Source organism: Eutrema salsugineum, unplaced genomic scaffold, assembly GCF_000478725.1.
Source record: "Eutrema salsugineum unplaced genomic scaffold, Eutsalg1_0 scaffold_7, whole genome shotgun sequence".
Lineage (NCBI taxonomy): Eukaryota > Viridiplantae > Streptophyta > Magnoliopsida > Brassicales > Brassicaceae > Eutrema > Eutrema salsugineum.
In genome coordinates, this window is record NW_006256486.1 from 13,201,405 (window position 1) to 13,227,478 (window position 26,074).

Below are 26,074 nucleotides of genomic sequence, written 5' to 3' on the forward strand. Positions count from 1 at the left end.
ACCGGATTTTGACCATTTTTATGGATCATTTTAATATCTTTTACAGGTGTTTTTACTCCATTTTCAAAGGTTTTCAAAGGATTTCTATGTTTCCGGATTTTAAAAGACTTTTCAGGTAATTTGGGATAAAGAGGCACAATAGAACAAAAAGACTCTTTTGGATAAATGCAGACCGTCAGAACTCTCATGGAGAGACGAAGACCTTCTCACCGTCTGATCACCCTCAAAATTGGAAAACTTATAGAAGAATCAACCAGATTTCAAATGCATTTGGTTTGGAGACATTCCAACGGTTGGATCTCAAGATATTCCATTAGCCCCGGAGCCACGCGGAGTCGGCCAGAAACTCACGCGACCGCGGCCAACAAGCTATTTGCCGCGGTCAGATGCTTCCCGACCGCGGCCAACAAGCCAATTGCCGCGGTCACAACACTCCCGACCGCGGCATTCAACCTCCGACTTAAAGCCCACTTATCTGAAGCCCAAAGTCATTCCCAGCCTCAATTCCGGAACCCTAGAGACCATGGAGTATTGGAGACTATAAATACATGTCATTTAGGTCGTTTTTAGAGAGAGCTTTTCATACTTTACAGAAACCCTTTTCCTTTAGCCGTTTTTATGAGATTTTTGTAGAAGATTGTTCAAGTCCGAGTTCTTCAATAGAGAAGCTTTCTTTATCTCTTTTCTTTACTGTTTTTCATTACTTTTATTAAAACCAATGATGATGTCGAACTCAGCCATGTCTGAGTAGATCCCGAGTTGGGCTTAGGGTTCCCGAAAGGGGACATTATGCAAAACTAAGTCATAATAAGTCCCCGGCAACGGCGCCAAAAACTTGATGCTGCTAGGGTTGACTTCGCGGCTTCATGTTTTAAATTTATAACCCTAGATATCTGCAAGTGCACAGCAGTGCATTGTAGTACTTAGGGTGTCGATCCACAGAGAATCCACGCTTTACCTGCAGAACCTTAGAACCAGAATTAGTAAACGAAGTCTAAGACGAAATACGTGTTTTGGATAGGTTGTGCGATTTCTATATATGTATTTTAAAAAGGGATTTAAAAACTAGAAGTGAATAATTCGATAATAAATCTAAAGAATGAACAAAGCTCTTAATATTGATCCTAGTAAATTCTTAGAACTCGAGTCACGGACGTATGAATACGCCACTGTCGTGATCATAAACAACTATCTCTCGCAACCCTGACCAGTAGGTTTCCACTCTGGCCCTGGAAGGGAAAAGATGCATTATGTTTAAGACTCGTCAACATTCACAGCTCGCCCATAGGTAGGTTTCCACTCCTATGGTTGATCTGCTCTTCTCAAACTAGATCCAGCCCCGGATGAATACTTTCGCAACACCAAGGACCTAGATCAGTCTCTAGTTCGCGACGCTAGATCCATGCTTTAAGTATAAGTTTAGAAGAAAGATTTCTAGAATTCGGCTTTGGTTTATCTCGCAAAGATCCTTATCGAACATAGTCGATTCCCTTCGATCGAGCCTTTAAACTCATACCTCATCATTCCAAAACGTGCATAAAGTAAAATAGAAAAGACGTGCATAGACTAATAAGAAGAAAGAAGTAGAGAAAAACAGACAAGGAGATGAAGAAGAAGCATCTCGATTTCGAGATCTAAGCTCGGAGAAAACTTCTCTTCAAATCCTTTAAACAACTAATCTAATATGAAGAAGATGAAAACGAAATTGAAAAATGCATATAAGTAAAAACCGAATTAAAATAAAGGGAGAACATAAAGAATGTTCAAGAGAAATCTCTATCTCCCTAAACTAAAAGCTAAGAACATAAGAACATAAAAACCCTAGAAAACTAAATTTGGTGGCTCCCAAAAGGGATTCTTCTGAGGCACACGAAAATAGGTCTCCTTAGACACATATTTATAGGTCTTGAACTCTCTCCAGTCGTCCTTAGGGTTTCCAATAGAAAAGACGAATTGGGCTTGAAACAGGGTCATGGGCCAGCCTTTTAGTCAGCACCGGTCGCAAGGCTTCTGACCGTGGTGAATTGGGGTTTGGCCGCGGCCAGAGACTCGTAACCGCGGTCGAGAGTGTGTTCTCCGCGGTCGTGGCTCCTGGACCCGCGGGGATTGGTCTTTGAGGTTGAATCTTCATTCTGTGCTTGCTTCCTTCGCGAGACTGCAGAACATGTCTTCAGTGCATCAAGGATATCTGGAGATCTAACCATTGGATTGTCTTCAAACCAATTGAATTTGAAATTTAGTTGTTTCTTCTATATTATGTCCAAGTTTGGGGATGATCTGACGGTGGGAAGGTCTTCATCGGATGTGAAATTTCTGAGGATCCGAATTTATCCAAAATGGTCTTTTGCTTCAAAATGCACACCTTTTGCCTTAATTACCTGAAAAGAGTCTTGGAAATACAAATACTAGAAAACCATACTTAAAACACTTAAAACAAATAAAAAGCATTTGAAAAGCATTTAAAAACGATCCATAAAAGTTGTCAAAATACGGTGTTATCAACTCCCCCAGACTTAAACCTTTGTTTGTCCTCAAACAAAGCAAGATCTAAGCCTAGAAAAGCCTTTAACATAAATCATAGGGAACTCAAAATTCTCAGAAACCATACTCCTAGACCATAATCAATCATAATGCATCAATTTGGATGTAGCCAAGAAAATTCTCACCAAAATACAAGCATAACTAGTCCGTTGATCCGTCATACAAAAATCTACACATTTAGATCTAACTTCCAGTCAACTAACTCTTAACATTCATTAAAAGTTTCAGTGGTTCTCATCAAAAGAAAAATAAACAAGGCAATCAAGTCTAGGTATTCAAAGGGCTTTTTAGGTGTGAGGTTTAAAGTGTTTTGGGTTACCTTAATTTCTGAAGAAGCAGGATATTATGCAAAACAGCAAGAGAGGATGGAGCAGTTGATATCCACAGTTTTCAGTCATGTTCTTCTTGTCATAAGTTCTCTGATTTTCTTCTTCAGGTTCTCCTTCTAATTCTCCCAGACTTAGATTTTTGTCTAGGTTATTATATCTCCCATAAATGAATACTTGTTGCCTTTGTCTTGAATAACTTCGACAATCTAGGACTCTTTAGGCTTTTGTTTCCTTTCCTTTTCATTATTTTTCTTTCTCTTCTTTTCTCTCATTTTTTTCTTTTTTTTTCGTTTTTTTTTTATTCTACTTTTTTTTTTTTAGGAAAGGAAACACCTTTAGATAGAGTCCTAGAGATGCACGCGTTGCCGGGGAAGGCACGCGTTTTCTTTTCTGCAAAACCCCGAGAAAGGTTAGTAAATCGACTCTAGAACCCCTTTTCTTCAACTTTCCATTTTTCGGTTATTTTGTTTCCATTTCAGAAGATATGGATCCTATAAATCGAAATAAACAAAATGAGGAAGGTTTCTATAACACTCCTCAAGCCACCAGACGCAGAGAGAAGCATCTACGCGATCTCTACGAAGAAACTCAAAGCGAAGACAACAGAACGTCCCAGAAGGAACCCTGCGCACTTCAAATGGCCAACCCTGAACAACCTGCTCGTCGTTTGCCTCATAAGAATGAAAACGTCAAACCCATTCACCGATTGGAGCTACTAGAATTGGCGGTCTCGCACTTACTCGACGTTCAAGCAAGATCCACAATTGACGAGAGAATTGACGACTTGTCAATACTCTTTAACAGAAAGCTTGAAGATCTTTCAGCTCAAGTCAAAACCGTCGAAAGCCAGCTAAACGAAGGTGCTGAAACCGTCCAGGAGAGGATGAAAGCAATCGAAGAACGAGTTGGAGCACACAAAGTTCGCATTCGCAAAGCCGGTTGGAGCATCCGCACCTTAGAGATCAAACTTGGTGAAGCAGAAGAGACTATTAACTACCACAACAACCAAACCTATTACTATGTGGAAGAGATTTGGGATGGAGTACACAAGGTTCAAGAGAAAGCAGAGACAATAGACTCAACTGTGGACGAGTAGTCTATACCCTCAACGAATCGAAAAGAAGGTCGAAAAGCTTATGCAAGGATGTGAAACGAATGGTTCGACGCTTCTCATCGAAGATCTTAGCCTAAAAGAGGAGAAGACGGAGTTAGAAGGTGCAGAAATCAGTTCAGATGGCAGAGGAGACGAAACTGAAGAAACGACTCGGAGCCCCATTCCCGCGGTTGGAACTCACGTGACCGCAGCCAACAAGCTTCCAGTCGCGGTCGTGAGCATCCTGACCGCGGCAAAGCCCTCTTCACCCGCGGTCGTGGAGCTTCTACCCGCGGCCAGCACTCCTTCAGATGCCCTTCAGCCCTTTTCAACTCCTATAGGTCAATGCTCATTTGATACATCTGCTGGGATGGTCAAAACCCCTCTTCAAGAGCAGACGGTGTATGCTATCAACTCCAAAACATCTCAAGAATAAAATGAGATACTCCCTTGCAATATAGTCTTAGCATATGAAGATGAATATGAAGGGCACTACCTCGAAGATGAAGACTATCGTCTGTTCATAGAAGGAGGGAATCTGGACAAAATGGTGGAATTAGGAGCACCAATCTCCAGAGAAAGGCTCATTGAATTCAACAAGTTTGTGAAATCCCTCTTTACACAGGTTTCGATGATATATGGCATCTTGGTTGTTTGCAAGTTTTCTTTAGGTACAGCAAGGAGACAAAGGATGATATTCGAACCTACTTTGGGAGGGCCAGACGTCTGACTTTTTCCAGAACATCACCTGATGCTGCTGTTTATTCAATCCACCTCCAAAGACCGGATGACTGCAGCCACTACACCAACAAAATCAGCAAGGAGAAGCTCGATGAATTCAATGATGTGGTTCGAAATTTACCTGAAGGAATCACGTTTGCCAGAGCTTGCAAGGACTTCATGATAGGCCACTACTTCTGTGAGAGCAAAGAATCAATCCCTGAGATAGAAGACTTGTTCAATCATGCCAGAAGAGGTAAACCTGTTCGAACACTTCATAAAATAGAAGGTATAGGTCAGTTTCTTATCTCTTGTTCTATTAGAGGAGAAATGTTTAAAAACGTGCTATGTGATTCTGGAGCTTGTCTTAACATGATGTCCAAGGCAATTGCTTTGAGACTTGGTATCAAACACCTGCGCAGTACTAGAGCAAAGATTAGCCTAGCTGATGATTCTAATGCAACACCTCAAGGAATAGCTCATGAAATTCCTTTGAGAATAGGAGATTGCATAGTGCCTGTCGACTTCTACATTGTCGAAACGAGAGATGCAACATATCCAGTGATTCTGGGATGGTCTTTTCTAGCAACTTCCGGAGCTATAATGGACTGGCCAAACCGGAGGATTTCATTTGCTAATATCGACAAAGATGTCTTCACAGAAGCTGTTCCATACAACAGCAAAGCAGGAAATCGTTCTGCAACAGAAGAGTTTGAAGAAGAACTTTGGAGTGACGAAGAACCTGCTAAGCAAAGCAAGGAGATGTCGAAAAAGACTTGTCTCAGGACAAGGTCTTCTTCATTGGAATAAGTCACGTCCAACACCAAAAGTCGAGCTAAACAACTTAAAACAGAAGCGCTTAATGGGAGGCAATCCATTTAGGTATTGTTTTCTTTAGGATTTTTCTTTCTTTTTCTTTTGATCTTTTTCTTTTTCTTAGTTTCAGGTGTTTCTTATAAAACAAAAAAGCCAAAAAAAAAAAAATCAAAAATCAAAAAAAAAAAACCCGAAAAAACCAAAAAGAAGGATGGTACCTGACTGCTCGGCCCAGCAGGAACCAAAGAGAAGCAGGAAGAGGCCGCGATATAAGTCCCCGCGGTCGCAGACGTTCTGACCGCGGGAAACCTACCGTCGGCCGCGGTCGCGTAGTCCTGACCGCGACCAAGTGCTTGATTGCCGCGGTCGTGCAGCCCCTGACCGCGGCACTTGGTCGTTGACATCAAACCCGACCCCAAACCACCCCTTTAACCTCGTTCACTCACCAATCCGCAGTCCACCTCATTCATCACCCTCCACCACCTTCATCACCACCTAATCACCTTCCCAAACCCCTTCGAATGAATCCGGTTCATCTCCACCAGCATCCCGGATCCAGGTAAGTTCTCTTTGTCCTTACCAATTCGATTATTTATGCATTTTTCTCATCCAATCTCGACTTGTTTCACACTGAGGACAGTGTGATTTAAGTCTGGGGGAGGATTTCATCCCTTTCTAACCACTTTTCTTTCATGAGTCTTGCATTATCTACACTTTTTGCATTTTCTTTAAATTTTTTCAAAATCGGTTTTCAAAACAAAATACGTTTAAAAGGAAATGGTGAACATAATCAATGATAGTTGACTGTGTGCTTTAGATTGTTCCTAGTGACATGCTCATTCATGATTTAGGACTAGACTAGGCGGTAGCTAAGCACATTTGAAACGAAGTACCCCAGAGGAATTTGAATGATTTCGATTTAGATGAAGGGATACACTAGCTCTGCTTTATTTGGACTTAATTTGGACTTAATTTTCTCATTGAAGCATTAGACCAGGGAAACGACTCATACATTCCGGACTCCTTTATCTTTTTACCACTCTCTGTTGATCCTGAATGGCTAGTTCATCTTTAGCTAGTTCCCCACCTTAACCAATCCTCTTTCAAACCACATGCACTCTTGTTTTCTATTGTCTTATATGCAGATAAGTGCAAAAACGTTGGAGAGAAAGAGGAACGACGCAGTTTTCAGTCACCAAGGACAGAGACCTGCGATTTGCCGAAAAAGTTCCTGGAAGGATTCAATACAAGAGAAACTCTGTTTGCCTTAGAAAAATCTCAAATTTTGGTACAATCTCGTCCTCTAGTCTCTCTCTCTCTTTAAAAGGCATTTCCTTTCCTAAAAATTATATAAAAAAAAAAAATCCGAAAATAAGAAAAGAAAGGAAATAAAAGCCTTAGAGAGTCTAGAGAGGTCGAATTTTAAGTCCCAAGGCAACTAGAGTTCGATTTTATGGAGTTTTGGAGATTGTTTTCTGATTCCCGGAAAGAATCTAAGTCTGGGAGAACAGCTGTTTACAACAGAGGAGGAAGGATTATGCAACAACATTTGGCAAAAGAAGTGATTGAAAACTGTGGTCATCAACAGGTCCTTATCTCTCTTGCGGTTTTGCATATTATCTTGCATCCTCCAGATCTTCAGGTAACCCGAAACACTTTAACTCCACCACTTAAATAGCCCTTTAATGCCAAATGCCGTCTACCCTGGATGATGTCTTTAATGAGAACTCACTTTTGAACTTAATGAATGTAGAGAGCTAGTTGACTGAAATCAAGATTTAAATTGTTTAAGTTTTGCATGACGGAAAAAGTGGACTAGTATCTCTTGTGCTTTGGTGAGAATTTTCTAGACTAAGTTGTGGATTGATGCACTATCTTTGGCCCTAGTTTAGAGTTCATGTCTATGAGATTTGTGCATTCCCTATTTTTGTTTTCACTTAACCAGTTTAGGCTTTTGCTTTGTTTGAGGCAAACAAAGGTTTAAGTCTGGGGGAGTTGATAACACCGTATTTTCACCACTTTTATGGATCGTTTTGAAATAATTTTTCTATGTTTTTAATTGCTTTTAAGTACTTTTATTACGTTTTTCTAGTATTTGTAGTTTCAAGACTCTTTTCAGGAAACTTAGGGAAAAGCTTAACAAAATGGATAGAAAACCAGATTTCAGCTCAGAGTCAAACCGTCAGAAGTTCACCCCTGATTGAAGGCCTTCTCACCGTCTGATCCAGCTCAAATTTGGAGACCTTAAAGATGGAAGTATCAGCTTTCCAGTGCACTTTACAGCTTGGCAATCCAACGGTTCAATCAAAAGATACGCGAAGAGCAAGATGTCCCGTAAACCAGCTGGCAAGCACTTCCACCCGCGGCCAACAAGCATTTTCCCGCGGTCAGGAGCATCCCGACCGCGGCAAACCACCCATTCCCCGCGGTCAGAGCACTCCCGACCGCGGCCTTTAACCTCTGAGCCCAAAAAACCCATTTTTGAAGCCCACATTTGGAGAAACCCTAAGTTACGTCCAGAGAGGTCTTGAGCACTATAAATACATGTCTTAGGAGCCCTAGAAATGGTGGAACCGAAGACCACCGAAATATTTACTTCATATTCTTATTGTTTTTGCTTTAGCTTTTAGGGAGAGAGAGATTTGTTCTCTTGAACCTTTGTTCTTTCTTTATCAATTTCGGTTTCTATTCTACTTCTTAATATTATGTCTTTGATTTCGTTCATTATGTCTGAGTAGTTTTATTGTTGGGATTAAGGGATTTTCGATGGGGATATATATGTACGGTGAGGATTCCATTGGCTATTGAGCTGAATCTTAGAACTTTTTCTTCTGAATTCTTTTTTACTGCATGAGAGTAGCGTCATGAACTACAATCTGATCCAGATGCTTGGTGACACGAAAGTGTTCATCAGGTATCAGATCTAGTTTGGGAGAGCAAAACAAACATAGGAGTGGAAACCTACCTATGGGCGATTTGTGAATTAGGAAGAGTCTTAAACATAATGCATCTCTTCTCTTCCAGGGCCAGAGTGGAAACCTACTGGTCAGGGTTGAGAGAGATAGTTGTCTATGATCACGACAGTGGCGTATTCATACGTCCGTGACTTCAGTTCGAAAAGTTTAAGCTAAGATCTTACAAAATTTACTCTCTAGCAATGTTTTGAATCGTTCGTACCCCTGAGAAAACTTCCCTGAACCTCAACGCTTTCTTCTCCATTGATTTACACCGATTTTCTTTCAAGCTTTAGTTCAATATTGTCTTTCCTTTTTAGTTCATTTTCATTTAAGCATAAGAATATCCGTTTTTATCATTTTTAGTCATTTTCATTAAGTTTAGTTATCACGTCATTTAAATTCCGTATTCTCTTTTAATATTTCGTTTTTAGATTTTAAACACACTACCAAACCCCCACTAAACCGTTTTTGTTCTAGACTTCTTTACTTTAACTTATATCAAAGGCTTTTTGCAGGAAAAGATCCTCCTTCCCTGTGGATTCGATCCCTAAGTACTACAATCGATCAGCTGTGCACTTGCGGCTATTGATTTCAATTAGGGTAAAACTTGACACCCACAACACACCACCATCAAGTTTTTGGCGCCGTTGCCGAGGATTTGTTTCGCTGCCTTTTGCTATTTTTCTTGTTTTAACTTCTGTTCTAGACACCTGATCTCTAGTTCTTTCTTAAAGTTTTTCTGAACTATCTTTCCCTTCTTTTGTCTTTCTCTGAATTGCATGAATACCAGGCGTAGACCTGCAGGAGACATTCCAATTCTAGACGAGATAGACAGACACGAAAGAGAACTTCGAAGACTTAGACGAACGCAAGGAATGGCCAACGACGACCAGCCTGGAGATCCTATTAATCGAAATTTAAATATGGACCAAGAAGGGTCCGAACATGGAGAAAACGAAGAGAATGATCACATAGAAGGTGATCATGCTCGACAAGATCGAGAGGAGGATGAGGTTCTTCCAAGAAACCAACAGAACCGAGAGAGAGAAGGACGTGAAGACCTTGATCCACCCATCAATGTAGCCGATGGTGACAACCCAGCAATGCAGCCGAATGAACGCATTCACCACCCCATTCCGCCAGCAAATCAACACCGAAGACAAGCCAGGAACCATCGCATAGCTGACTTTGATGCACCTTCTCAAAATTTTCAGAATCGATCTGCGATTCAAGTACCATTTCCAAACCGGAATGAGTTTGAAGTCAAGCCTCAAATCATCTCATTGGTGAAGCAAAACCAGTTCCATGGAGTTCCTTCTGAGCACCCAATGGACCATATCGAGCTTTTTGAAGAAATTTGCAGCATGATGAGAACAAACCAAGTTCCACCTGACTATTTAAAGTGTAAGTTGTTCCCTTTTTCATTAGCAGATAAAGCTCACCGTTGGTTGAAGTCTTTGCCTGCAGGACCGATTACTAATTGGGAAGAATGTAAAACTGCTTTCTTGAACCACTTCTACACTAAGTCAAGGTCGAACAATTTGAGAAGGAAGATCTCAACCTTTCAACAAGGGCCAACTGAATCTTTCTATGAAGCTTGGGAACGTTTTAAGGAGTATGAACGTGATTGCCCTCATCATGGATTTCATGGATCAAGCCTGCTGAGCACATTTTACTGAGGTTTGCAACCAAAATACAAACTTTCACTTGATACAGCTAGCAATGGAGATTTTGGGCAAAAGACGATAACCCAAGGAAGAGCCCTCATCGAAAATTTGGCTCAAGCCAATAGCAATGACTGTCCTGAATATGATCGATCGATGAAGCAAGCCGGAACAGACAACAAGGAGATAACCGAGTTGAAGAACATGGTGAGCCAGCTTCTGAAGAGCAACAATCGCCCAATCCATGCTTGTGAAACCAACAATGGCGCAGAAGAGGAAGGACCTAGTGATATCGATCACATTAATCAAGCATTTCAAGAAGAAGATGTGAACTACGTAGGAGCACTGGTGCCATACCAAAATCGCTCCAACAACAACTTCAACAACAACTTTCGGAATGTAAATTACAACAATCTCTCTTACCGCAATCCAAATGTGGAGAACCCTCAAGATCAGTACTACCCACCTCAGCAAAAATCATTCCAAAACAAGTTTCAAGGTGGAAACTTTGGAGGAATAGTACCATATCAACCGCGACAGCCATATAACTACCAAGGTACGGGTTTTAACAATCAATTTGTATAACAGCAGGGAGTCACGACGAACCAGCTAGCTTCACAAATCGGTAGACTTGAACAGTCAATCCAACAGCTCGTTATGACGAACGAAAAAGCGTCTAAAGACGTGAACGTGAAAGTGGACTGCATGTACAATGATCTGAATGGTAAGTTTGAATCTTTATCTTCGCACGTAAAGAAGTTAGATGTGCAAGTCGCCCAAACAGCCGACTCTATGAAGAGGCAAAGTGGAGTTCTTCCAGGAAGAGTTGAAGATAACCCTAAGAAGTTTTGCAACGCCATAACAACATTGCCCAAGAAGAGTCCGGAACCGATGGAAAGAAAGAAGAAACCCCAATCTTTGTACCACTGTACAAGGACATCGATCCCAAGCAGCCACCGTTTAAGGTACCCGAACGATCACCGTTTCAAAGGCTTACCAAAGCCGATGATCCGGGACGTTTTGTTTTCCAGTGTTTCATTTCAGGAATCAAGTTTACAGACTGCTTGTGCGATTCCGGAGCCAATGTCAATATCATGTCTAAGGCATTTGCCGAAAGATTGGGCATAAAAACCTTAAGGACATTGACGGTTAAGGTTATCTTTGGAGACTCATCTCAAAAAGATACTGAAGGGGCGATTCATGATCTACAAGTTCTAGTGGGAGATAAGATTGTTCCAGCAGATTTCCAAGTCTTGGAGATGGATAAAGACAAGGAGAGGCCACTCATTTTCGGGAGACCATTCCTAGCTACAGTAGGAGCAATAATCGATCACGCAAACCGGCATGCTGTTTTCCTCAATGTGGACAGAAAAAGGTATTATCGTACTATCTTAGATGAATTTCCAAGTAAAGGAAACAGGCCAAAAGAGAAAGAAAAGGAGAAGCCGAAAGCCTTTGCAAAGATCAAGATCATCATTCCACCGGACGCAACAGAAACTAGTGAGGATCAAATACAGGAGCTGATCGAAAACACAAAAAGGGTTCTGAACAACATTAAAGTCCGAAAGAAGATTAAAAGTAAGAAGACTTCTCTTCAAGAAGAAGAAGTAAAACCTCCACCAACCAGAAGTGATAAAGTCACATCAAGTGGAGTGCCATTCAAATCAGCCAGATTCCTCATGCTTACGTCGAGCTAAACGACTTAAAACAAAAGCGCTTAATGGGAGGCAACCCATTTAGGTACTCTTTCTTTTAATTTTCTTTTCCCTTTTTGAGTTTATGCTTTCTTTTTCTTTTTAAGTATTAGGTATTTTATAAAACAAAAAAAAACACAAAAAAATCAGAAAATTAGAAAAACCAATAAGAAAAAGGTAGGTCTTTAGCTGCTCGGCCCGGCAAAGACGAGAAGATTGGACAATAGGACGCAGGAGGAAGACCCGCGGTCGCAACAGACCTGACCGCGGCCAAGAGTGCATCGACCGCGGCGCCGAAAATGTGACCGCGGCCGAGCCCTCAGCCACCGCGGTCGCGCGTCTCCTAACCGCGGCCGTTGGTCGTTGAGATGATTCCGCGGATTTCTGCCGCTTCCCGGTGTTGCCTGTGATTCCCGGTTTTGCCTGGTGATTCCCGGTATTTCCCGAAATGTTCCCGGTAAGACCCGAAAAGATCCTCCGTAAGTTTTAAACTTTCCTAATGTGCAAACAAGAAAAGGTAAGTTCCCGTAAACTTAAAAATTTCCAGAAATTTTCCGTTTTTGCTTCAAAAACGCTTTTTATAGAAAAGAAACAAACTTTTTGGATCAAAACTCTTTCTTCTCTTCTCTTCCAAAAGACTTAGAGATTTAGGTGAAAGAACACATTTTCAATTTTTAAGCTTTTTAAGAGATTTTTGGCTCAAACCTCACTCTTTTTCGAAGCTGATTTCAATTCTGCCATCAATTCTCTCTTTCCAGCAAGGTATGAACCTCAAACTCACCATTCTTACTCGATTTTGAACTTAGGGTTTTCTTTAAAAACCCAGAATCTTGGTCTATTGATGGTGGAAATAGCTTGAGAATGATAGATTATCCATTTAGGTTATCTAAAAATCGATTTTAGCACCTAGCTTAAGAGGAATTGAGATTTTTGAAATTTGGATTCTTCATGCTTCATAAAAATCGAATTTGGAACAGCAAATTAATGAATTTGATTTAATCTTGTGTGATTAGTGATTAGTATTGGGTAATCTTTAGAATTCACATGGAAATTGCTCATAAAAACCGATTTTTAGAAGATTTCTATGTTGAGAACATCAAAAATCCAAATTTAGTCATGAACTACTTGATTTCTCTGATTTAATATCAATTTTGTTTGCTAATAATTTTAATTAATCTCTTTATACTAGTATTAGTATAACAGATCTTAATGTGTTAAAATTAGCATCCAAAATTCACTCTTTTTCCAAGAATCATTTCATTTTGCAGAAAATGGATGAAACCAGATCCCGAAGGAGCCGTCGAACTGGTGGCAGCTCCTATGATATTCCCGACGATGCTACTCTAGGAGAGTACATGCTGAACCAAGCCAGACCGAGAAGAAGAAGCTATGTGATGAGATTGCTCCAGCATTCAAGAGAAACACGAGCACCTCCCGAACCACCACAGATTCGATACATTGGGAGGGAGACAAACCCGAGAGTGGACTATGCAAGGCGTTTCAAGAAGCTGAACATCAAACCCACGCCTTGCATTGATTATCATACACTCGAGATGCTTGGAATCAGAGAGGATGTGATCTGGTACATCGATGCACTTAAACTGAGACCCTACTTGGAGCTGAACCTTCCGACTTATCCTGAGCTAGTCCGTGAGCTTTTAGCGACAGTTACACTCCACCACACAAAGAGGAGGAACCCTAGAGCATCAGATGGCATCTTGTCATTCTCTATCCGTGGACAGCCTTATTCTCTCACAATTTCCAAGGTTTGTGAAGCTCTTAAGCTTCCATACACTGATGGCATTTACCTTGAAGATGAACCTGATCTTAACCTATGGAGAGAGATGGGTCATGGATCTTACGATAGTGGGAGATCTAAGTCAGCCCTTCTTAGCCACCCAGCAGAGAGAGTTGTGCACAAACTTTTAGCACACACGATCTTCTCTAGAGCCAACATGGGAGGTGTCTTGAAGACTGAGCTCATTACACTTCAGATTCCGTTTATGGATGACCCACGACTTGCCTGCTTTGCCTGGATCATATCGCAGAATATGGTAAAGGTGAAGCATGATTTACATGATTGCGATGACGCTACTCTAGCCTTCGGGTGTGCTATTACAGCGATACTACAGACTGTAAGATTCGATTTCTCATCTGATGATCCACTTCCCGATGTCTGGTATGATCTACTTTATCTCTCTCGCGATCACACAATCTCTCGTGCCGCTTTCGATCCAGACAGGTTTGGTTACAAATATTGCACTGGCACTGAGGAGCACCGAGTCCGCTTACCTTCATCATCTATCCCGAGATTGTGCAACAGAGGACGCCCTCGATGGACTCCGGAATCCGATGATTTTCTGCCATCCATACCTCGATTACCATTCACCATTGGCCAGTACATAGTGGCCAAGGCGAGGCGTGATGCAGCTGCGGCCCGTGCTCATTTTCAGCCATCTATTCAGACAGGCCACACCTCATCATCCACATCATCACACACTCATTCCGATCTGGAGCGCAGAGTTGAGAGACAGGGACGACGCTTTGAGCGCGTTGTCACCTTCTTACAAGAGCAGCACCAGTTCACAGACGACACTTCAGAGGATGAGTGATTGACCAGCACTTCACTACCATCACGGTTCTATCATCATTTTCTTTTCTTTTATCTTATTTTATCTTATTTTGCTTTTATTCACCATCTTCTCACCAACTTTTTCACACTGGGGACAGTGTGATTTAAGTCTGGGGGAGGATGTCTATCCGTACTAATTATTTTCCTGCCTTTGCTTTTAAATTTCAAGTACTTTTTAAATTTTAATATGTAACCTATTCGACATTAAGTATTTTTCAGGAATGTTTGACGCAAAACTATGATGATTTAGACCTGCACACTTCTACACTATGCATGATAGCTCATTTGTGGTTAGCACTAGACTAGGCGGTAGCTAGAGTACTTGCACTACGAACTCCCACCAGAGGACTTCTATTCATGGAGATTCTTTCTAACAGGATATACTAGCTCATTTTATTTGGACTTAATTTTGATATCTAATTTTCTCATTATTGATTTTAGGCAGGCATCGACATACACATCTAGGACGTCTTTTACCATCACTTTTACCACTCTTTGTCGTCCTAGATGACCAGTTTATCTTTATCTGGTACCATACCTTAAACCCAAAACCTTTGTTTTCAATCCTCATGCATTCTTTCTTTAGTTTATATCAGCAGATATGTGCAAAAACGTCGGAGAGAAGAGGAGCGACGCAGTTTTCAGTCACTCGCAAAAGAGACTGAATGGAATTGGGAAGGAAGAGTATCAGAAACATAATAAAGCTTTACAAGACAGATATTAACTGGTAAATTGTGCTCTCTAAGACTCTATATCTAAAGGTGTTCCCTTTCCTTAAAAAAAAAAAAAAAAAAAAAAAAACGTGAAAAGAGAAAGGGAAACAAAAAGCCTAATGAGTCTTAGATTGTCGAAATTTATGGAGCAAAGAGCAACCACTATTCGTTTAAGGAGCTATTGTTTTGAAAGATTTACAAAAATCTAAGTCTGTGGAGTTTGGAGAGAACTTGAGGAAGAATACCACGAATCTATGTCAAGAAGAAAGTGACTGAAAACTGTGGATACCAACAGCTTCACTCTCTCTTGCGGTTTTGCATAATGTCCTGCATCCTCCAGATCTTCAGGTAACCATTAAGCACTTTAAGCCATACCCCCAAATAATCCTTCTTTACAACTAGCCTAGATTGCCTTGCCTAGATTTTCTTTGATGAGAACCACCGAGATTTTTAATGAATGTTAAGAGCTAGTTGACTGGAAGTTAGATCTTAGTGCATAGATTTCTGCATGACGGATTAACGGACTAGTTATGCCTGTACTGCTAGTGAGAATTTTCTAGGCTATTCCCGATTGATGCATACTGATTGATATTGGTCTAGAAGTTTGGTCTCTGAAATTTTGTTTAGTTCCTGCGTTTTCAAACCTCTCGCCGAGATTTAGCCTTTGTTTTGTTTGAGGACAAACAAAATACTAAGTCTGGGGGAGTTGATTACACCGGATTTTGACCATTTTTATGGATCATTTTAATATCTTTTACAGGTGTTTTTACTCCATTTTCAAAGCTTTTCAAAGGATTTCTATGTTTCCGGATTTTAAAAGACGTTTCAGGTAATTTGGGATAAAGAGGCACAAAATGGAACAAAAAGACTCTTTTGGATAACTGCAGACCGTCATAACTCTCATGGAGAGACGAAGACCTTCTCACCGTCTGATCACCCTCAAAATTGGATAACTTATAGAAGAATCAACCAGCTTTCAAATACACTTGGTTTGGAGACATTCCAACGGTTGGATCTCAAGATATTCCATTAGCCCCGGAGCCACACGGAGTCGGCCAGCAACTCACGCGACCGCGGCCAACAAGCTATTTGCCGCGGTCAGAAGCTTCCCGACCGCGGCCAACAAGCCAATTGCCGCGGTCACTACACTCCTGACCGCGGCATTCAACCTCTGACTTAAAGCCCACTTATCTGAAGCCCAAAGTCATTCTCAGCCTCAATTCCGGAACCCTAGAGACCATGGAGTATTGGAGACTATAAATACATGTCATTTAGGTCGTTTTTAGAGAGAGCTTTTCATACTTTACAGAAACCCTTTTCCTTTAGCCGTTTTTATGAGATTTTTGTAGAAGATTGTTCAAGTCCGAGTTCTTCAATAGAGAAGCTTTCTTTATCTCTTTTCTTTACTGTTTTTCATTACTTTTATTAAAACCAATGATGATGTCGAACTCAGCCATGTCTGAGTAGATCCCGAGTTGGGCTTAGGGTTCCCGAAAGGGGCTCTTATAATCGATTAAAACATCTAGGTTTATAGATCTGGGATTTCGACCTGTTCTCTGTTTATTCTTGTTCTTATTGCATGTATGCTTGATTGATCACCTAGTATCTGATCTAGATAGTTAGTGTTCATTAAGTATCAGCCCTAGAGTGAAACAGGCGATTTTTCCGTAGGAGTGGAAACCTACCTGCGGCGAGATCGTGAGTATTGACGAGTCTTGTGCAGCTCTTGCGTTCTCTCCCTTCCAGGGCTAGAGTGGAAACCTACTGGTCAGGGTTGCGAGAAACAATTAGTTATGATCACGACAGTGACGTAGTCATACCGCCGTACTCTAGCTCTAGAGTCTTAGCATTTTGCCTAAACCATGGGGTGTGTCTCTCTCTCTTTCTATCTTATGTCGTCTAGACACCTTTAGGAATGACCTAAAGGGGGTATTTATAGCTTCTGGGATGGTTCTGGACACTTAGGGCTTCAAAAAACACGAAGGGAATTGATCTGGGATTTAATTAAGTCATCGGGAAAGTGAACGACCAAAGTCCGCAGTCGCGGTGGCTCTACCCGCGGGAAAATGGGTGTTGGCCGCGGTCCCGGCACTTGCTCTCTTCCGGAACTGCATTTTCTGTCATTCTTGCATCGGGAGTATCTGAAGATCTAACCGTTTGATTGTCTCCAAATCAAGTGCATTAGAAAGCTGGTTGGATCCTCTATGTTGTCTCAAATTTTGGGGGTGATCAGACGGTGAGAAGGTCTTCATTGCTTGTCATACTTCTGATGGTCTGCATTTATCCAAAATTGCTCATTGGTTCCAAATTGCATATCTTTTGCCCAAGTTTCCTGTAAAGTCTTTTGAAACTCTAAAACATTGAAGACACTTTAAAAACCATTGAAAACAGAGTTAAAACACCTGCATAAGATACAATTATGATCCATAAAAGTGGTCAAAATACGGTGTTATCAACTCCCCCATACTTACCTTTTTGTTTGTCCTCAAACAAACTTAAGTCAGGAAAGAAATTTTTGAAAAATCGCAGGAACTAAACAATATCTCAGTGACCGTCCTTCTAAACCATAACTTGTCGTGAAACATCTAATTGGATCTAGTCTAGAAAATTCTCACCAAAATACAAGCAAACTAGTCCGTTAATCCATCATGCGAAAATCTACACACTTAGATCTGACTTCCAGTCAACTAGCTCTCTACATTCATTAAGTTTAATGGTGAATTCTCATCAAAGACATTATTCAGGGTAGACGGCGTTTGGCATTAAGGCTATTTAAGTGGTGGAGCTTAGGTGTTTAGGGTTACCTAAAGAATATGGAGGATGCAAGATATTATGCAAAACCGCAAGAGAGAGTGAAGCTGTTGGTATCCACAGTTTTCAGTCACTTTCTTCTTGCCATAGATTACTGGCCTTCTTCCTCAGGTTCTCTCCTAACTCCCCCAGACTTAGATTTTTGTAAATCTTTCAAAAACATAGCTCTATAAACGCTTAGTAGATTCTTCTTGCTCCACAAATTTCGACAATCTAGGACTCATTAGGCTTTTTTTCCCTCTCTCTTTTAAATTTTATTTTTTTTTTATTTTTTTTTAAAGAGAGGGAACGCCTTTAGATATAGAGTCTTAGAGAGCACGAAATTACCAGTTAAGATTTGTCTTGTAAAGCTTCTTGATGTTTCTGATACTCTTCCTTCCCAATTCCATTCAGTCTCCTTTGTGAGTGACTGAAAACTGCGTCGCTCCTCTTCTCTCCGACGTTTTTGCACATATCTGCTGATATAAACTAAAGAGAGAATGCACGAGGATTGAAAACAAGGGTTTTGGGTTTAGGGTATGGTACCAGATAAAGATAAACTGGTCATCTAGGACGACAAAGAGTGGTAAAAGTGAGGGTAAAAGATGTCCTAGATGTGTATGTCGGTGCCTGCCTAAAATCAATGATGAGAAAATTAAATGTCAATATTAAGGTCAAATAAAATGAGCTAGTATATCCTGTCAGAAAGAATCTCCATGAATAGAAGTCATCTGGTGGGATTTCGTAATGCAAGTACTTAGCTACCGCCTAGTCTAGGCCTAAATCACAATAAGAGCAAAAAACGAAGAAATAGCGTAGAAGCACACTGGTCTAATTCATCATAGTATTGTTTATTGTGTTCCGGGTTTGAAAACTTTTGAAAAAAATTTTAGAAAACGATTTTTGAAAAATTTTATGAAAAACTTTTTGAAAAATTTTATGTGTCCAAAACAAACTCAAAACAAATCAAATTTCATTAGTAACGGATGAACATCCTCCCCCAGACTTATTTCACATTGTCCTCAGTGTGATAAATCTTGGAAAGAATGGTAAAGAAAATAGAAATGTTGAAATGTTTAAGTGAACTTATCGTGCTGGAGAGTGCTGCTCGTCTTTTTTATTTATTCTTCCTTATTGAAAACCTGAAATTAAATGAAATAGAAACAAAGCAATGGAAATAGAAAATAAAGGTCAAAGGGAAATAGATAAAATACCAAGTGGGTTGCCTCCCACTAAGCGCTTGTTTCAAGTCGTTAGCTTGACATTGTGGTTCGATTAGACTTAACCGGAGTCGTGACACTCATTGATCTCATCATTGGCCGATGATGGATCAATCAAAAACATCACTTCTCTCTCGTCTTCGGTTTCTTCAGCCAAATATGGCTTTACACGCTGTCCATTCACTGTAAATGAGTTTCCGGTTCTGTCCCACAGGACAATGGCTCCATATGGCTTGACTTCCTTTATCGTGATTGGTCCTGACCATCTTGAACGTAATTTTCCTGGAAAAAGCCTAAGACGAGAATTGAAAAGAAGAACTTTATCGTTAGGAGCAAAAGTTCTATGAATAATTTTCTTATCATGATATGCTTTAGTCTTCTCCTTGTAGATCTTCGAGTTTTCATAAGCGTTGTGTCGGATTTCTTCTAACTCGTGAAGTTGAAGTAGTCTTCTTTCTCCAGCTGTTTTCAGATTCATGTTCATCTCCTTGATAGCCCATTGCGCCTTATACTCGAGTTCTACTGGAAGGTGACATGCTTTTCCATAAACTAGATTGAATGGTGTTGTTCCTAACGGTGTCTTGAATGTTGTTCGATATGCCCATAATGCGTCGTCAAGCTTTGTAGACCAATCTGCGATGAACTGCAGTGTTTTCTGCAAAATCGACTTGATTTCTCTGTTTGAGATCTCTACATGACCGCTGGGTTGCGGATGGTATGGCGAAGCAACTTTATGTGTACTCCATTCTTTCTAAGAAGATTCTCGAAAACGCGGGAATATCACAGATTTAAACAGCTTCATGACAACTTTCGCATCATTGGTGGGGCTAGCGACTGCTTCAACCCACTTAGAGACGTAGTCTACTGCTACGAAGATGTATTGGTTTCCAAAAGAAGTAGGAAAGGGTCCCATAAAATCTATTCCCCAGACATCGAAAATTTCGACTTCGAGAATAAAATTTTGAGGCATCTCATTCCTTTTGCTTATGTTGCCCATCCTTTGGCATTTATCGCATCGCGATATATAAGCTTGAGTATCTTTGAACAAAGTAGGCCACCAAAAACCAGCTTGTAAGATCTTTGAAGCAGTTTTAAAAGTTGCAAAGTGTCCTGCATAAGACGAGCTATGGCATCCGAATAAAATTCCTTCCATCTCTTCTTCAGCCACGCATCTTCGTAATAACCCATCAGCACATCTCTTATAGAGATAGGGTTCATCCCAAAAATAATGTCTTATGTCTTTCAGGAACTTTTTCTTCCTATAACCAAAGAATTGTGGTGGTTCTACATCAGCTGCTAGGTAATTCGCTATGTGCCTAAACCATGGGGTGTTGAAAGCATCTGCTCGTCGCATTAGAGGGCGAGGTGGTGCGGTATTGGCATTGGGGGTAGTCCCTTTATTCAATTTCCTTAGTTCGTTATTTACTTGCTTTATTTACCTTTCATGCGATATTTTACTTGCCTTATTTTTGTTTAGTTCGATATTTTACTTATTCCATTTGCATTTCATTCGATTTTCTTTACCTGCTTTTTAGGATAGATTTATTTGCTTTCTTTTGTTTTAGTTTAATTCGCAAGAAAAACAACCAACCTTTAAAACCAATTTAGTCTAGACATAAAGTTAAAAACCGTAGAAGAATACTAGGCACACAAATCTCTGTGGATTCGATCCCTAAATACTACAACTGATTAGCTGTGCACTTGCGGCTTTCATTTGTTTTGTTAAGGGTAAAACTTGTTCCCTCACGTAGTTGACACGAGCACGCATCAAGTTTTTGGCGCCGTTGCCGGGGAAGGAACGCGTTTTCTTTTCTGCAAAACCCCGAGAAAAGTTAGTAAATCGACTCTAGAACCCCCTTTTCTGAAATTTTCCATTTTTCGGTTATTTTGTTTCCATTTCAGAAGATATGGATCCTATAAATCGAAATAAACAAAATGAGGAAGGTTTCTATAACACTCCTCAAGCCACCAGACGCAGAGAGAAGCATCTACGCGATCTCTACGAAAAAACTCAACCCGAAGACTACAGAACGTTCCAGAAGGAGCCCTACGCACCTCAGATGGCAAACCCTAGATACTCTATGTATCGCCTACCTCACCAAGTTCTCCAGCAAGATGAGAACGTCCAGCTCAGCAACAGACTAAGTCAGCTCGAAGGCGTGATCAGACAGTTCATAGAAGCTCAAGCAACCGCAACAACTGCTCTAAACGAAAGGATTGATGGGATATCGAAACTTTTCAATGAAAAAATCGATAACCTAGCCTCACAAGTCAATTCAATAGAAGAACGTGCAACCAAGGATGCAGCTATGATTGCTAACAGGTTCAACAGCATGGAGGAAGAGCAAGCAAAGTACAACTAAGAGCTTCGCAACACCAAAAACAAAGTCATGGACCTGGATTTCAAACTTGATGACGTGGACAAAGCCCTAAACGAAGCTAAGAACGAGTCTTATGACTTTACAGTCGAAGTTTCAGAGAAGGTTTACAAAGTCATCGACAAAACCGAAGAGCTTGACTCAACCATGGAAAAAGTAGTCTATGCTCTTGATGAAGTTGAAGAAAAGGTTGAGGAGATCATGCAAGGACTTGGAGAGCAGATTCCAACAACCAAAACTAAAGACTCAAGCCCAGAGAGGAAGTACATCAAGCCAGAAGACCCAGGAGACCACCAAGGAGGCAAAGGAGGAAGCAACAGCAGCAGAGCAACTCGGAGGCAATGAGAATAGTTGCTCCAACGCGGCCAACAGGCGTTCCCCGCGGTCGTGATGGGTCTGCCCGCGGCCCATGGTCGCTTCCCGCGGTCGCGTCACCTGCAGTCAAGGCCAACCGTAAAAACGTTCCAAAACAGTCCCGTTCAGCTCATACAAGCATCTGTACGTCTGGTACACCTCCTGGGATGACTAAACCACTTCAACAACAACTGGTTTGCTCCATAAGCACCCAAAGATCTGAAGAAGAGGACAAGTCATGGCCTTGCAACATGGCTTTGTCTTGTGAAGATGAGTATGAAGAGCAATACTCTGAAGATGAAGAGTATGGGTTGTTTGTAGAAGATCCAAACGCAGGATATTCCTCAGAAGACGACTCAGGAGAAATTCAATGGATCACCAACAACATCAGTAGAGAAAAACTAATGGAGTTCAACAACGTAGTCAGGTCATTCCCTGCTCATTTAAGCTTTGATGAAATCTGGAAACTTGGTCGTTTGCAAGTCTTTTTCAGGTACTGCAAGGAGTCTAAAGAGGATATCCATAGATATTTTATGAGAGCTCGATACATGACAACACCAGAAGCAGCTGTCTATGCGATTCACCTCAAAAATCCAGAAGACTGCAGCCACTACACCAACAAAATCAGCAAAGAAAAGCTCGATGAATTCAATGATGTGGTTCGAAATTTACCTGAAGGAATCACGTTTGCCAAAGCTTGCAAGGACTTCATGATAGGCCACTACTTCTGTGAGAGCAAATAATCAATCCTTGAGATAGAAGACTTGTTCAATCATGCCAGAAGAGGTAAACCTATTCGAACACTTCATAAAATAGAAGGTATAGGTCAGTTTCTTATCTCTTGTTCTATTAGAGGAGAGATATTTAAAAACGTGCTATGTGATTCTGGAGCTTGTCTTAACATGATGTCCAAGGCAATTGCTTTGAGACTTGGTATCAAACACCTGCGCAGGACTAGAGCAAAAATTAGTCTAGCTGATGATTCAAATGCAACACCTCAAGGAATAGCTCATGAAATTCCTTTGAGAATAGGGGATTGCATAGTGCTTGTCGACTTCTACATTGTTGAAACGAGAGATGCAACATATCCATTGATTCTCGGATGGTCTTTTCTAGCAACTTCCGGAGCTATAATGGACTGGCCAAACCGGAGTATTTCATTTGCTAATATCAACAAAGATGTCTTCACAGAAGCTGTTCCATACAACAGCAAAGCAGGAAAACGTTCTGCAACAGAAGAGTTTGAAGAAGAACTTTGGAGTGACGAAGAACCTGCTAAGCAAAGCAAGGAGATGTCGAAAAAGACTTGTCTCAGGACAAGGTCTTCTTCATTGGAATAAGTCAGGTCCAACACCAAAAGTCGAGCTAAACGACTTAAAACAGAAGCGCTTAATGGGAGGCAACCCATTTAGGTATTGTTTTCTTTAGGACTTTTCTTTCTTTTTCTTTTGATCTTTTTCTTTTTTCTTAGTTTCAGGTGTTTCTTATAAAACAAAAAAGCCAAAAAAATCAAAAAAAAACCCGAAAAAACCAAAAAGAAGGATGGTACCTGACTGCTCGGCCCAGCAGGAACCAAGGAGAAGCAGGAAGAGGCCGCGATATAAGCCCCCGCGGTCGCAAGTGTTCAGACTGCGGGAAACCTACCGTCCGCCGCGGTCGCGTAGTCTTGACCGCGGCCAAGTGCTTGATTGCCGCGGTCGTGCAGCCCCTGACCACGGCACTTGGTCGTTGACATCAAACCCGACCCCAAACCACCCCTTTCACCTCGTTTCACCTCACCAATCCCCAGTCCACCTCATTCATCACCCTCCACCACCTTCATCACCACCTAATCACCTTCCCAAACCCCTTCGAATGAATCCGGTTCATCTCCACCAGCATCCCGGATCCAGGTAAGTTCTCTTTGTCCTTACCAATTCGATTATTTATGCATTTTTCTCATCCAATCTCGACTTGTTTCACACTGAGGACAGTGTGATTTAAGTCTGGGGGAGGATTTCATCCCTTTCTAACCACTTTTCTTTCATGAGTCTTGCATTATCTATACTTTTTGCATTTTCTTTAAAGTTTTTCAAAATCGGTTTTCAAAACAAAATACGTTTAAAAGGGAATGGTGAACATGAATCAATGATAGTTGACTGTGTGCTATAGACTGTTCCTAGTGACATGCTCATTCATGATTTAGGACTAGACTAGGTGGTAACTAAGCACATTTGAAACGAAGTACCCTAGAGGAATTTGAATGATTTCGATTTAGATGAAGGGATACACTAGCTCTGTTTTATTTGGACTTAATTTGGACTTAATTTTCTCATTGAAGCATTAGACCAGGGAAACGAATCATACATTCAGGACTCCTTTATCTTTTTACCACTCTCTGTTGATCCAGAATGGCTAGTTCATTTTTAGCTAGTTCCCCACCTTAACCAATCCTCTTTCAAACCACATGCACTCTTGTTTTCTATTGTCTTATATGCAGATAAGTGCAAATACGTTGGAGAGAAAGAGGAACGACGCAGTTTTCAGTCACCAAGGACAGAGACCTGCGATTTGCCGGAAAAGTTCCTGGAAGGATTCAATACAAGAGAAACTCAGTTCGCCTTAGAAAAATCTCAAACTTTGGTACAATATCGTCCTCTAGTCTCTCTCTCTCTTTAAAAGGCATTTCCTTTCCTAAAAATTATATATAAAAAAAAAAAAAAAAATCCGAAAATAAGAAAAGAAAGGAAATAAAAGCCTTAGAGAGTCTAGAGAGGTCGAATTTTAAGTCCCAAGGCAATTGGAGTTCGATTTTATGGAGTTTTGGAGATTGTTTTCTGATTCCCGGAAAGAATCTAAGTCTGGGGGAACAGCTGTTTACAACAGAAGAGGAAGGATTATGCAACAACATTTGGCAAGAAGAAGTGATTGAAAACTGTGGTCATCAACAGGTCCTTATCTCTCTTGCGGTTTTGCATATTATCTTGCATCCTCCAGATCTTCAGGTAACCCGAAACACTTTAACTCCACCACTTAAATAGCCCTTTAATGCCAAACGCCGTCTACCCTGAATGATGTCTTTAATGAGAACTCACTTTTGAACTTAATGAATGTAGAGAGCTAGTTGACTGAAATCAAGATTTAAATTGTTTAAGTTTTGCATGACGGAAAAAGTGGACTAGTATCTCTTGTGCTTTGGTGAGAATTTTCTAGACTAAGTTGTGGATTGATGCACTATCTTTGGCCCTAGTTTAGAGTTCATGTCTATGAGATTTGTGCATTTCCTATTTTTGTTTTCACTTAACCAGTTTAGGCTTTTGCTTTGTTTGAGGACAAACAAAGGTTTAAGTCTGGGGGAGTTGATAACACCGTATTTTGAAATACTTTTTCTATGTTTTTAATTGCTTTTAAGTACTTTTATTACGTTTTTCTAGTATTTGTAGTTTCAAGACTCTTTTCAGGAAACTTAGGGAAAAGCTTAACAAAATGGATAGAAAACCAGATTTCAACTCAGAGTCAAACCGTCAGAAGTTCACCCCAGATTGAAGGCCTTCTCACCGTCTGATCCAGCTCAAATTTGGAGACCTTAAAGATGGAAGTATCAGCTTTCCAGTGCACTTTACAGCTTGGCAATCCAACGGTTCAATCAAAAGATATGCGAAGAGCAAGATGTCCCGTAAACCAGCCGACAAGCACTTCCACCCGCGGCCAACAAGCAATTTCCCGCGGTCAGGAGCATCCCGACCGCGGCAAACCACTCATCCACCGCGGTCACACTTGTCCCGACCGCGGCTTCAACCTCCGAGCCCAAAAAGCCCATTTCTGAAGCCCACATTTGGAGAAACCCTAAGTGACGTCCAGAGAGGTCTTGAGCACTATAAATACATGTCTTAGGAGCCCTAGAAACCTTAGACCACCGAAATATTTACTTTATATTCTTATTGTTTTTGCTTTAGCTTTTAGGGAGAGAGAGATTTGTTCTCTTGAACCCTTGTTCTTTCTTTATCAATTTCGGTTTCTATTCTACTTCTTAATATTATGTCTTTGATTTCGTTCATTATAGTAGTGTTATTGTTGGGATTAAGGGATTTTCGATGGGGATATATATGTTCGGTGAGGATTCCATTGGCTATTGAGCTGAATCTTAGAACTTTTTCTTCTGAATTCGTTTTTACTGCATGAGAGTAGCGTCAT

The 26,074-nt window shown here is 40.8% G+C and overlaps 1 non-coding gene across 1 annotated transcript; it reads right to left on the minus strand.

The window, feature by feature from the left end:
- Positions 1-9,994: 9,994 nt before the first annotated feature.
- On the minus strand, positions 9,995-10,101 carry LOC112083154. Its single transcript, XR_002897453.1, has one exon. It is a non-coding gene; the product is annotated as a small nucleolar RNA R71 (small nucleolar RNA).
- Between the last annotated feature and the right edge of the window lie 15,973 nt (positions 10,102-26,074).